Source organism: Canis lupus, chromosome X, assembly GCF_048164855.1.
Source record: "Canis lupus baileyi chromosome X, mCanLup2.hap1, whole genome shotgun sequence".
NCBI lineage: Eukaryota > Metazoa > Chordata > Mammalia > Carnivora > Canidae > Canis > Canis lupus.
Window position 1 is genome coordinate 72,681,618 of NC_132876.1, and position 13,386 is coordinate 72,695,003.

General features: G+C 38.6%; 1 pseudogene; it reads right to left on the reverse strand.

The window, feature by feature from the left end:
- Positions 1 to 3,046: 3,046 nt before the first annotated feature.
- Positions 3,047 to 5,272, reverse strand: LOC140628496 (RNA-binding protein EWS-like; annotated as a pseudogene).
- Between the last annotated feature and the right edge of the window lie 8,114 nt (positions 5,273 to 13,386).

The window sequence follows — 13,386 nt, forward strand, 5'->3', positions numbered from 1 at the left end:
AGCTCTCCAGCTCTGGATTCAGCACTCCCATCAACTACCACAGTCTCCCAGTCCTCACTGGCCTGGATGCTCCAGGGGCAGAGGTGCTGATCTGCACAGCTTGGGGATGCCCGTTGGCAGGAGAGTCCTAGCTGTCCGGTGCCCTCCCCACCTCCTCCTGTCCCAAGGGAAGTTCAGGATCCTGAGCTGTGTCTGCTCGGTGTCCTGGGATTCCGGGGTCTGTGCTGCTGGAATCGCGCTCCTGGTGTGTGGCTCCCCAAGGTAGCAGGGCTCAGCCCCCTCTGATCGGAGCCACCACATGAGCTTATCCCGAGGCCCTGTCGCATGTGCCCTCGGCCCGTGGTGTGTGGCGCGCTCTCCCCCCGGGGTGCACTTCCTCTGTTAGTGACCTCGGGAACCTGGAGGCTCCAGTGCCCCTCCTGGGATCCTGCCTGAGTTCCCTGTGGGTGCCTTTCCTTCCGCGAAGAATCTGGTGCAGATTTTTAAAGTTCGTGCTTCTCTGGGACTGGGCTTTCATGTCCTGGAGGCTTTTGCCCCCCGGCTTTAGCCCAGGTCCTTGGGGTTCCCCTTCCCCACTTGTTTTGTTTTTATTTTATTTTATTTTATTTTATTTTATTTTATTTTATTTTATCTTATCTTAATTTTATTTTATTTTATTTTATTTTATTTTATTTTATTTTATTATTTTATTTTATTTTATTTTATTTTATTTTATTTTTTATTTTATTATTTATTTTTTATTCTGCCTTCCTACCTTGCTAGAAGGGAAAATCCTTTTCTCTGTAACGTTCCAGCTTTTCCCTTTAAATTTCAGGCCGAATTCGTAGGTTTTCAGGGTGATTTGAAATTTATCTAGGTAAGTTGGTGGGGACAGGTGACTTGGTGACCCTACTCCTCTGCTATCTTCTTTAACCTAGTAATGTATTTTTGGATTCAGTTTGACAGTAAGGATTATTACATCTAAGTTAATCATGGATATTGGCTTGTAGTTCTCTTTTTTACTGGTGTCTTTATCCAATTTTGGTATCAAGATAATGGTGGCTTGATCAAATGGATTTGGAAGTTTTCCTTCCTTCTTTAATTTTTAGAAGACTTTGAGAAGAATATGTATTAACTCTTCTTTAAATGTTTGGTAGAATTTGCCTATGAAGTCATCAATTCCTGGACTTGTTTGTTGGGAATGTTTTTGATTACTGATTCAATTTCTTTGCTGGTTATTGGTTTGTTCAAATTTTCTATTTCTTCTTGTTTCAGTTTTGGTATTTTATGTTTATAGGAATTGATCCATTTCTTCTAGGTTGTCCAATTTGTTGACATATAGGTTTTCATAAATACCTTGTATTATTGTTTGTATTTCTGTATTGCTTTTTGTTATTTCTCCTGTTTTGTTTGTGATTTTGTTTGAATCACTTTATTATTGTTCTTGTTGATTTTTTTTTCTTATGTGCCTGACTAGGGGTTTATCAATTTTGTTGACCTTTTCAAAGAACCAGCTCTTGATACATCATATTGTTTTTTAAGTTATTATTCATTTATTTCTACTCTAATATTCATATTTCCTTCCTTCTGTTGGTTTTAGGTTTTGTTTGTTGTTCTTTTCCTAACTCCTTTAGGTGTAAGATTAGGTCATTTATTTGAGATTCTTCTTGCTTCCCATGGTAGGCCTGTATTGCTATAAACTTCCCTCTTTGAACCACTTTTTCTGCATCCCACATGTTTTGTACCATTGTGTTTCATTTTCATTTGTTTCCATGCACTTTTTAATTTATTGTTTTATTTCCCGGTTGTCCCATTCAGTGTTTAGTAGCATGTTCTTTAACCTCCATGTATATGTGGTTTCTAGTTTTTTTTTCTTGTGGTTGACTTGTAGTTTGTGACCAGTGTCACAAAGTTTTGTGCACGGGGACAGCTTACGGAAGCATTGTGGGCAGAAAAGATTCATGGTATGACTTCAATTCTCTTGAATTAATTGAGACTTGTTTTATGGCCTAATATGTGATCTATTCTGTAAAATGTTGCATTTGCACTTGAAAGGAATGTGCATTTTACTGTTTCAGGATGGGATGTTCTTAATATATCTGTTAAGTCCATCAGTTCCATTATGTCATTCAAAGCCATTGTTTCCTCATTTATTTTCTGTTTTGATGACCTGTTCATTGATTTAAGTGGGGTATTAGCATCCCTTCGTATTATTATATGAGTATCTATTAATTCCTTTATGTTTGTTATTAGCTGTTTTATGTATTTGGATTCTTTCTCTGATGGGTGCAAAAATATTTACAATTCTTATATTTCTTGTTGGATTGTCCCCTTTATTATTATATAGTATTTTTCTTTGTCTTTGTGTTACAGTCTTTATTTTAAATTCTATTTTGTCTGGCATAAGTATTGCTACTCTGGCTTTCTTTTGACATTTATTTGCATGATAGATATTTCTCCATCCCTTCACTTTCAATTTACAGGTGTCTTTAGGTCTAAGATGAATCTCTTATAGGCGACATATAGATGAGTTTTGTTTTTTCATGCATTATATCACCCTATGTCTTTTTGATTGGAGCTTTTAGTTCATTTACATTTAAAATAATTATTGATAGATATGTATTTATTATCATTTTATTTGTTTGGTGGTTGTTTTTGAAGATTTTCTCTCATCCATTCTTGTCTTTGTTTCTTGATTTTCTTGTTTTTCTTGTGATACATATTTGATTTCTTTCTCTTTATTCTTCACATATTTATTAGTGGTTTTGATTTCTGGGTATCATTAGATTTGCATATAACATCTTCTGCACATAGCAGTCTACACTAAGTTCATGGTTAAGTTTGAACACATTCTTTACTCCTCTCCTCCTCACGTTTTAGGTATATGGTGTCATATTTTTTTTATGAACATTTGGAATTTTATGAAAAAAAATCGCAACTATTAACATTGTTATAGTTTGAGGCCCTCTTCGTTCTCCACAATGATACTAGCATGCTCACAAGGGGTTCTCATTGTTTAGTATTAGTTAAGCTACCATTTTTAAAGGAAGGATAAAAACTCAGCACATTACCATTTAACTTGTTTCAATGTTTCTTCACAGATAGTAGAAAATACTAAAGTGCAGACAAGCAATAATCATAATGTTGTGATCAAAATTATATATATGGAATTATAAATCTAAAACATTTTTCTGTTTAAAAAATATAAATCTGGTACTCAATGTAGTTCTGCAGGGATTCTGCATGTAGTCGGGCTTTTCTCTGCTTTCCTGGCATTGCTTGCCTTTATCCATTTTTCCAGGTCCTTCATGCTTTCTTCTTCTTCCTCCTATTTGTTCCATCAAATGTCCAAGGAGCCCACCAGGGCCACCTTGTGTTCCTGCACCAAAGTCACCTCAGTCCATGCCCTGGCCACCATGGAAGCCACCTCTATCTCCACAATGGCCACCTCTGAACATCCCACTGGGGTCACCATAGTCCATGGGGCTACCTCTCTCCTTCCATCATGCCACCAGGGCTACCTCTGCCACAGTCACCACTCGGGGTGGGGTGGGGCAGAAAGAGTGATGGAAGAAAGCTTTTAGGCTTTGGAGACTTACACTGGTTGCATCCTGTTTTCCGGGTAATGTTCTGGTTTCCACACCCTGGATTGGGACACTACCAGTCTCCAGCTCAGTGCTGGATGTTTCTTTCCCCCAGATGGATTCCTTTGGGAACCCTGGGGCCCTCTTGCGGGGAAGCCACCTCTGTCTCCTCTATAGCCTCCCATGTGACCCTGTGGCCTCCCGGATTTGTGGGTTTTCTGGACCTCCACAGCGTGGCAGCAGTATCCTTCTGCCTTCAGGGATGGCATACCAAACTGCTTGCCGTTCATTGGAGGCTTTTTGAGAGCAAGAGAAACCTTGAGTTCACTCCCTTGAAAATATTTCCCATCAATCCACTGCATGGCAGCCTTGGCAGTTGGTGGGTCTTCACAGAACACTTTTCTTGTATCCTTGTCCAAGTAGATATGAATCATGGATTGTCTGGTTTCCTTGAAGGAGTATGCCAGACCATCTAGAGTCACATTGTCACTTAAGCCTTGCACATAACTTGCACTGTTGTGAGAGTCTTCATCGGGATCTATAGATGGGCCTAGATCAAGATCTGGTCCTTCCTCCATGGGTCCACTAGGCTTATTGAAACTACCTTGCTCTCCAGAGCTGTTCTCCCACCATGTCCTCCTCCCTGCCCACCTCTGCTCATGCCTGTACAGTCAAATCCCCCTCTCCTCCTACCCCAGTTATCAGGCTACTCATACTCTAGTTTTCTCCTGATCTGAAAAATCCTCCAGACTCCTACCCATAAACACCCATGCTACTAGGGTGGTCCTGTTGGAATGAACTCTGCTGATCTTAGCTCGTACTCTGTTGCCTATATTGATTTGGAGGCTGGCTCTAAGATCCACTTTGTCAGGAGGTTAACTAGTGGATGACTGCTTCCTATAGCTGCTTTGTTGACCATAGCTACTCTGCTGTCCAGAGCTGCTTGGATGCCTATAGGTGTTCTTCTGAGAGTAACTTCATTGATCATAACTAGTCCATTATCTAGAGGAATAGCTGGTAGGAGGATAAGATGGTGCTGCAGCTGGCTGCATGGGGTAGGTCCCAGGTATCTGGGGATAACTGTAGTTACTTTGTCCATAACCTAGGCTGGGCTGGTTATAACCCCTTGCACTAGATTGAGGTTGACTAGTTTAAACACATTTGTTAACATCCTATGGTCTTGCAAGTATGGTGGCTGTTGGCTCCTACCGATAGGAGATTGGTAAACAGGCTGAGTACCATATACAGTGCCATACATAGTATCATAAGCACCAGTGCCATACCCCTGGACAGGCTGATTATACATCTGGGGGGTCAGTTGGAGAAGTATAACCAGCAGGAGGGTGTCCATAAGAAGTTGCATAGCCAGTCTAGCATAGGTTGCAATGGTTTGAGCCTGGGTATAGCTGACATCAGTGGGATGTCCATAAGTTCCATTAACTTTGCTGCCCATATGCCTGAGTGGTCTGTGCATATCTTTGAATAGACTGGGCGGTGTAAGCACTGTGGCCCAGCTGGGCTGCAGCTTGGCTGTAGGTACTCTAATCCATGGACACATCTTTCCTTCCTTCTTGTTCTCTCAATGTCCTCTCCCTCTTGCTTTTCTTATGGTGTCAAATTTTATGTCCTTTTATATTGTGAGTTCCTTGACTGATTTTATAGAAACATTCATTTTTATTGATTCTGTGCAATCTTCTCACTTTTGGCATCTCCTTTCCACTCAAAGTATCATCTTTATTATTTCTTGCAGGGATGATTTACTGGTCATGAACTCTTTTAGGTTTTGTTTCTCTAGAAAACTCTGTCTCCTAATCTGGATGATAGCTTTTCTGGATAGAATATTCTTGGCTATAGATTTTTCCCATTCACTGCTCTGAATATATCATGCTCTTCTCTTCTCTTCTCTTCTCTTCTCTTCTCTTCTCTTCTCTTCTCTTCTCTTCTCTTCTCTTCTCTTCTCCTCTTCTTCTCTTCTCTTCTCTTCTCTTCTCTTCTCTTCTCTTCTCTTCTCTTCTCTTCTCTTCTCTTCTTCTCTTCTCCTCTTCTCTTCTCTTCTCTTCTCTTCTCTTCTCTTCTCTTCTCTTCTTTCTCTTCTCTTCTCTTCTCTTCTCTTCTCTTCTCTTCTCTTCTCTTCTCTTCTTTCTCTTCCTTCCTTCCTTCCTTCCTTCCTTCCTTCCTTCCTTCCTTCTCTTCTCTTCTCTCTCTTCTCTCTCTCTTCCCCTCCCCTCCCCTCCCCTCTCCTCCCCTCCCCTCCCCTCCCCTAACCTCCCCTCCCCTCCCCTAACCTCCCCTCCCCTCCCCTCCCCTCCTCTCCTCTCCTCTCCTCTCCTCTCCTCTCCTCTCCTCTCCTCTCCTCTTCCAGTTTCTGTTGAAAAATATCCTGCTTGCACTTGGATTTTCCCTTCTAAATTACTATCAAATTTTATCTTAGTGCTTTTAAATTTTTTTCATTATCACTATATTTTGCCAACTTAATTATATCTTGCTATGGGTCTGTTTTTGTGGATTTTGATGAGAGTTCTCCTGGATCTGGATAATATGTTTCCTTACTCAGATTAAGGAATTTTTTAGTTATTATTTCTTCAAATAAATTTTCTGCCCCATTTTCTTTCTCTTCTTCTGGAGCTCCTATAATGCAAAGGTTATCATGTTTGATTGTGTCACTGAGTTCCCTAAGTCCATTCTTGTTTTTTTAATATATATTTTTCTCTATTTTGTTCACCTTGGTTAGTTTCCATTACTCTGTCCTCTAGTTCACTAATTCATTTCTCTGTTTCTTCCATCCTGCTGTTCATTTTGTCACCTGTGTTTTTCATTTTGTTTGTTGAGCCCTTTATTCTCTGCTATATGTTATTTCTTATCTCTGTGATAAGAGTCTGATTCATGTGTTCCACTTTTTTCTCAAACCCAGTGAGTACTCTTATGATCATTGCTTTAATTCTCCATCAGGCATGTTACTTATATCTGTTTTACTTAGACCTCTGATTGTGGCATTTGGGATACATTTCTCAGTCTCTTCATTTTGTCTGCCTCTCTGTTTCTCTGTGCTAAGAAAGTCAACAATGTCTTCTCTTGAAAGTAGTGACTTTATGAAGAAGAGGTCCTGGAGTGCCATGTATTGCAGTGTCCCCTATTCCCCAGAGCTTGGCACTTCAGTAGAGTATCCTATGTGTGATGCTTATGTCCTGCTGCTGTTTCTGAATCACTTTTCCTTTCAGTGCAGTCATCTCACTGACTCTCTGACTTTTGTGGGCTGTGCTTGCTCTCTGTGGTATTAGTGAGACTGAGGCAGGCCAGTTGTGAGAGGCATGCCCATCAGGGATTTTGGGAGTCAGGCAACCAAGTTAACAAAATTTGTGCTGGGCTACTATTCTTATTCTGTATCACCCAAAGGACTGTGGTGGCTGAGGGCTGTGTGCTTGGGCAACTAGGGGCATGAGGCTGGACACAGAGTGCAGTGATGACAAGGCATGGCTGGGCCAAATGCATGAAGGTGGCTGGGGGTGCACAGCTGTATCCTGTGTGATGGGTTGGTGTGGTGCATGGTGGCAGCCATGCACCCTGCTTCAGGGCAAGTACATGAGTAGCTTTAACAAAATTTGCCCTGAGGTCAGGGCTGAGGCAAGCAGGCTTGGAGTAGGAAAGTCATCAGGAGAATTTGTGGGCATGGCACAATGCTAGCAGTTTAGGTAGCAGGAGTTTGTGCAGCATCACCTCCTGCAGATGGGCCTGTGTTTATGCTGGAGGCAGGGAAGGAAAATGACACCTGCCAGCTCCCTCATTTTCAGAAGAGTCTCCCAACATGCTCCAAAATCAGTATGAACAGATCTGTGTCCTCTTTGTCCCCAGTATTGTGTAAACTCCCATTGTATGTTGCCTCTCCTTGCAGGCTGCTGTCTCTTTAAGGGTGGTGACCCAACTATCACTTGCCTCCTGGTTTGCCCTGTCCTGAGTCAGCTGAATTTCAAAGCTCCAGGCTCCAAGTCCCACTGATATTACAAACTCACAGAATTCAGCCCCTCTGGTTTTTGGAGTCAAACGTTATGGGGATTGGTTTCTCCTGTGTGAGCTTCCTGGTTTGAGTACCTGTTTCTCTGTCTTTTTTGGGTGCACAGATCCCTCCCTCCTGGGGGCAGCCTTTCTCCACCTTTCTGACATTTCTAACCTTTCAATGTAGCTGTTTCTTTTTTAAGTTTTGGAATTTGTTTCTGCCAGTCTTTAGATCATTCTCTATAGACTTTAATGTGGATGATATCTAGTTTTAAGCGTGGGATAGGGTGAGCTCAGGGACCCCCTACTCTGCCATCTTCCCAAGTTCCCCCAGTATAACTTTAAGAAACATTTTGTTTTGAAATAAATTTAAATTTATAGAAGAGTTGCAAAGGTAACATAGTGTTCACATGTGTATATTTCACTTAGCTTCTCCTCATGTTAAAATCTTTTATTACTGTGGTATAATAATCAAAACTAAAAGATTCACATTGGCTCAATACTGCTTACTTAACTAGAAACTTCTTGGACTTCTCTAGTTTCTCTATTAATGTCCTTTTCTATTTCACTATCCAATTCAAGATCCTACATTGCAATTATTCATCACATATCCTTGTTTTTCTCCATCATCACTTCAAAGAACTAGGTGGCCTGGGCTGCCCTCTTGCCACAATGAGCACATGTATGGAAAATTCATCATCTAGTTTCTTTTTGAGCTGAAGACACCTGTATCTGTAGTCTAAAATGTCACAATAAACTACTCAGACATTGAGAACTATGATTTGGGATCTGTTCAAGCAGGGATACCACAAACCCGGAGTACAAGTGCAAGGTCTGTGCACAGTGGGAACCTAATGTTTTTTTTTCCTTTTTCTTTTTTTAAGAGTTTATTTATTTATGAGAGACACACAGAGAGAGGCAGAGACACAGGCAGAAGGAGAAGCAGGCTCCCTGCAAGGAGCCTGATGCCGGACTTGATTCCTGGGATCACTCTTTGAGCCAAAGGAAGAAGCTCAACCACTGAGCCATCCAGGCGTCCCTAATGTTTTGTTTTGTTTTAATAAAAAAGTCCTAAACTATTTTCCAGAGTGGTTGACACATTTTACATTCTCATCAGCAATGTATGAATAATCTGGTTTATCTTCATTCTCATCAGCACTTTGTGTCACAACTATTTTATTTTAACTATTCTGAGTAAGGGTATGGTGATATTCTGTTGTGGTCTGTTTCCCTTCTGGCTAAAGATGTTGAACATTTTTTCCTGTTCTTATCTACCATCTGTATACCCTCTTCTGTAATATGACTGCTCCTATCTTTTTCCTATTTTTTAAATTGTATTGTTCAAGTTTTTTTTTTACTGTTGAATTTCGAGAGTTGACTGTATATTCAATATACTAGTCCTTTTATGGATATGTGGTTTGCCATTTTTTATGTCTCTTTGTAGCTTATTTTTAAGCATGGGCCTTCACAGAACAAAGTTTAAAATTTTTGATGTGGTCCATAAATTGTTTTTCCATTATGGACTGTGCTATTAGATATACATGGCATTATCTATGTTGTTTAATTTGAAGTGAGCTTCCTTTATTTTTTTAAGATTTTATTTAAATTTCAGTTAGTTAACATATGGTGTAATACTAATTTCAGGCATACAGTTTAGTGACTCAACACTTCCATACAACACCCAGTGCTCATCATAAGTCTGCTCCTTAATCCTCCTAAATCCTATTTAACCATCACTCCAATCACCTCATCTCTGGTAACCATCAATTTGTTCTCTATAATTAGGACTCTGTTTCTTGGTTTGCCTCTTTTTCTCTTTTCCTTATGATCATTTATTTTGTTTCTTAAATTCCACATATAAGTGAAATCATATAGTATTTGTCTTTCTCTGATTGACTTATTTCACTTAGCATACTTTCTATCTCCATCTATATAATTGCAAATGGCAAAATTTCATTCGTTTTTATGGCTGAGTAATATTGTTATATATATATATATGTATATATATGTGTGTGTGTGTGTATATATATATATATATATATATATATATATATAATCAACTTCTTTATCCATTCATCAGTCAATGGACTTTGGGTTGTTTCCAAAATTTGCCTATTGTTGATAATATTGCTATAAATATTGAGGTGCATGATCCATTTGAATCAGTATTTTAGTATCCTTTGGGTAAATACCTAGTATTAACAAGTGCTGGCTCCTAGGGTAGTTCTATTTTTAACTTTTTAAAGGAACCATCATACTGTTTTCCAGAATGGCTGCACAACTTTCCATTCCCACCCACAGTGCAAGAGGGTTCCCCCTTCTCCATATCCTTGCCAACACCTATGGTTTCTAGTGTTGTTGATTTTAGCCATTTTGACAGGTGTGATGTGATATCTCATTGTAGATTTGATTTGTATTTCCCAGATGATGAGTGAACAGAATATAGTTAGATCATGCTTTTCTATCCACCCTACCAGTCTCCATTTTTTACTTGATGTACTCAGATGATTTACATTTAAGGTTATCATTGTTATGTTAGCCTTGTCTGCCAGATTTTTCTTTGTTTTCTCTTTTTCTTTTCTTATTCTGAGTTACTTTAACATTTTTAAAGATTCCATAGTCACTTATTGATAATATTTTTAGTGTTTTGCTTTGTATAGTTTTTAAAATGATTGTTCTGAGTATTAAAATATACATGACTTATCATAGTATGCTTAGTCAAGTTGTTGGAAAACTTTACTTCCCTTGAGGTCATTTTACCCTACCCATTTTAAATATAATTATTTTGATTATAAGATGACATTATGAATTTTATTTTAATCATAACAAATGATTTAGAAAACTTATAAGGGCAAATGTAGACTCTTGTACTTTCCCATATTTTTGCTCTTTCCATTGTTCTTCCTTCTTTTGGTTCCAAGATTCCTTCTTTTATAATGTCTTTGTTTTTTTGTTTAAAGAATTTCTTTTAACACTTCTTTAGAGGTAGATGTGCTAGAGACAAGTTCTTTTAGGTTTCCTTCATTTCAGAATATCTTTATTTCTTCTTCATTTCTGAAGCAAAGTTTTCTTGGATATTGAATTCACAGTTGTCAGTTCTTTTCTTGTAGTACTTGAAAAATTTTGTGCCATTTTCTTTTGACTTTCATAGTTTTTGATAAGAAAGCTACTGTCATTCAATAATGTTCCTTTATAGGTATTGTATCTTTTCTGTTTGGTTGCTTTCACTTCTTTTTGTCTTTACTTTTCAGAGATTTAATTACAGTATGTCTAGGTCTGAATATCTTTGAGTTTATTCTGCTTTGAATTTGCTTAGTTTTTTTTGAATCTGTAGGCCTATTTATCAAATTTGTGTATTTTTCAGCAATTATTTCTCCAAACACTCCTTAAGCCCCACACTTTCTCCTTTCCTTCCAAGGCTCTGTTGACACAAATGCTGGATACTTTGTTATTGCCCCACAGGTTTTTGAGGATCTTTTTAGTCTATTATTTTCTCCATAGTTTTGACTGTATATATTCTATTGTTCTGTTTTCAAGTTCATTGATTCTATTTTGTCTTGTATCCACTACACTGTTGGGCACATGTAGTGACTTTATTTAAAAAATCTCAATTACTGTATATTTTTGTTCTATAATTTACAACTGGTTATTTTTAAACTCCTATTTGTTTGTTGATATTTTCCAATTTCTACTTTGTTTCAAAATAATTTGTAATTGTTTGTTGAAGCATTTTATGATGGCTGATATAAAAGCCTTTTAAAGTCATTCCAGGGGATCCCCGGGTGGCGCAGCGGTTTAGCGCCTGCCTTTGGCCCAGGGCATGATCCTGGAGACCCAGGATCGAATCCCACGTCGGGCTCCCGGTGCATGGAGACTGCTTCTCCCTCTGCCTGTGTCTCTGCCTCTCTCTCTCTCTCTCTCTGTGTGACTATCATAAAAAAAAAATGTAAAAAAAAATAAAAAAGTCATTCCAACATCGGATCTTCTTAGTGTTGGTATCAGTTGATTATCTTATGTTATTTGAGTCATAATTTTTCTGCTTCTTTTTATAATGAGTAATTTTTTTCTTGCATCCAGGACATTTTGGTTACTATATTAAGACACTGGGTCCTATGTATATCTTGTAGTTTAGCAGACAGTCACCCTGTTCAAGTATAGTATATAAATCCTGGTCTACTTTTGTGGGCTGTGGTCCAATGACATTCTAATTTTCTGAGCCTTTATAGTGGTATTCTGGACTGTTTGGTTAATCTCATAATCTCATAGTTGTGAAGCTTCTACTTGTTCCTGATGATGCTGTTTGATAATGTAGAAAGAGTTTCAATAATTTTATGTGTATAAGTGTGGGGAAAGACTCTCCTTACTTTGGGAACAAAGAATACTTTCTAGGCTAGGCATTTACTATAGTGGTTACCTATTGACTTTGGGTGACAGAGAACTTTTCTTGAGTAGGGGGCCACTATTTTTTGTATGAGCTCCCTTGCAGATGACACCACACACACACTTAGCACTCATGTCTCTAGGTACATGAGAGAAGCCAGATATGGGTGGAAAAGACAATTTCCCTGGCTAAGATAGATTTTTTTTTTGCCATTATACACTGTGCCCCTAGTCTTGTGTCTCTAGGTGGAGAAGGGCAAGTCAGGACCTGCAGTAAAGGAGAATGCTTCCTGGGTTGGCATTTGTGAAAGGATCACCCCTACTCTTATATACCCTCTCCAGGTGTTCTTTGTGTGAAGGAGGAGTCTTCATGTATTTTGGGGAAGGAGAGGAGTATCTCAGACCCAGCAGGTAGAAAGAACACTTCTATTTTGTTAGTACGGCTTCTGATTGATTTCTTTTTCCTGGTATAATAGGCAAGAATCCCTTTAGCTACGGGGGAAAGATATGCCTACCTGAACCACTTTCTATTACTAGGTTTGGGGTAGATAAATGCCAGGCCTAGGTTACCTTCTACTGTGTAGGAAATAGTAAGAAATCTTGTCGATGTATTTTCCTCTGGTACTGAGGTTTCTAATGAGTTCTCCTTCCTCTTTCCACATTTTAGCATTCTCTTTTTATTGTCTCTTAAGTTATTTCCAGGATTTATAGTTGTAATCAGTGGGAAAGGGAATGGAGAGAAGTTTATGCCATCATCTTTCCTGGATCAGAAGTATCAATTCTATGAGTTTTGGTAATTACATAGACCAGGGTGTCTACTATCACAATTCCATACAGAACAATTCCATCATTCTAAAAATCCTCTTGTGTTGCACCTTTGAAGTCAACTTCTTCTTCTACTCCTAACCTCTGACAACCACTGATATGTTTTCCATTTCTATAATTTTACCTTTTCCAGAATGTTATATAAAGGATTCTTCCAATAAGTAGCCTTTTGGATATGATGTTTTTCACTTAACAAAATGCATTTAATATTCACTAACCTTTGGATAGTATTCCATTATATGGGTGTACCACAGTTTATTTCTACATTTCAGATTAATTGTGTTGTTGTTGGAATTTTTGTGGCCAGTTCTTGGGAATGACATATGCCTTGCATCTTTATGAAGCTTTCAAAGTCATGATGTAGATATTGCTTCACTACTTTGTGTCCTTCAGATAGGCAAAACTCCCTTCAAATCCATATGCAGGGCAGACAGTATTAGCTTCACATTACAATTGGGAAAGTTGTGCCCAAAAGATTAAATAACCTCCCCATAATAACCCAGAAAAGTAGTGGTAGAGCCAGGATTTAAGCCCTCAATTTTCTGATTCCCAGACCATTCCTGGGAAGCATGCAGGGAAGAAAGAATATGACTAAAAGATTGGAAAATAGGACCTTAAGAAGACTAAG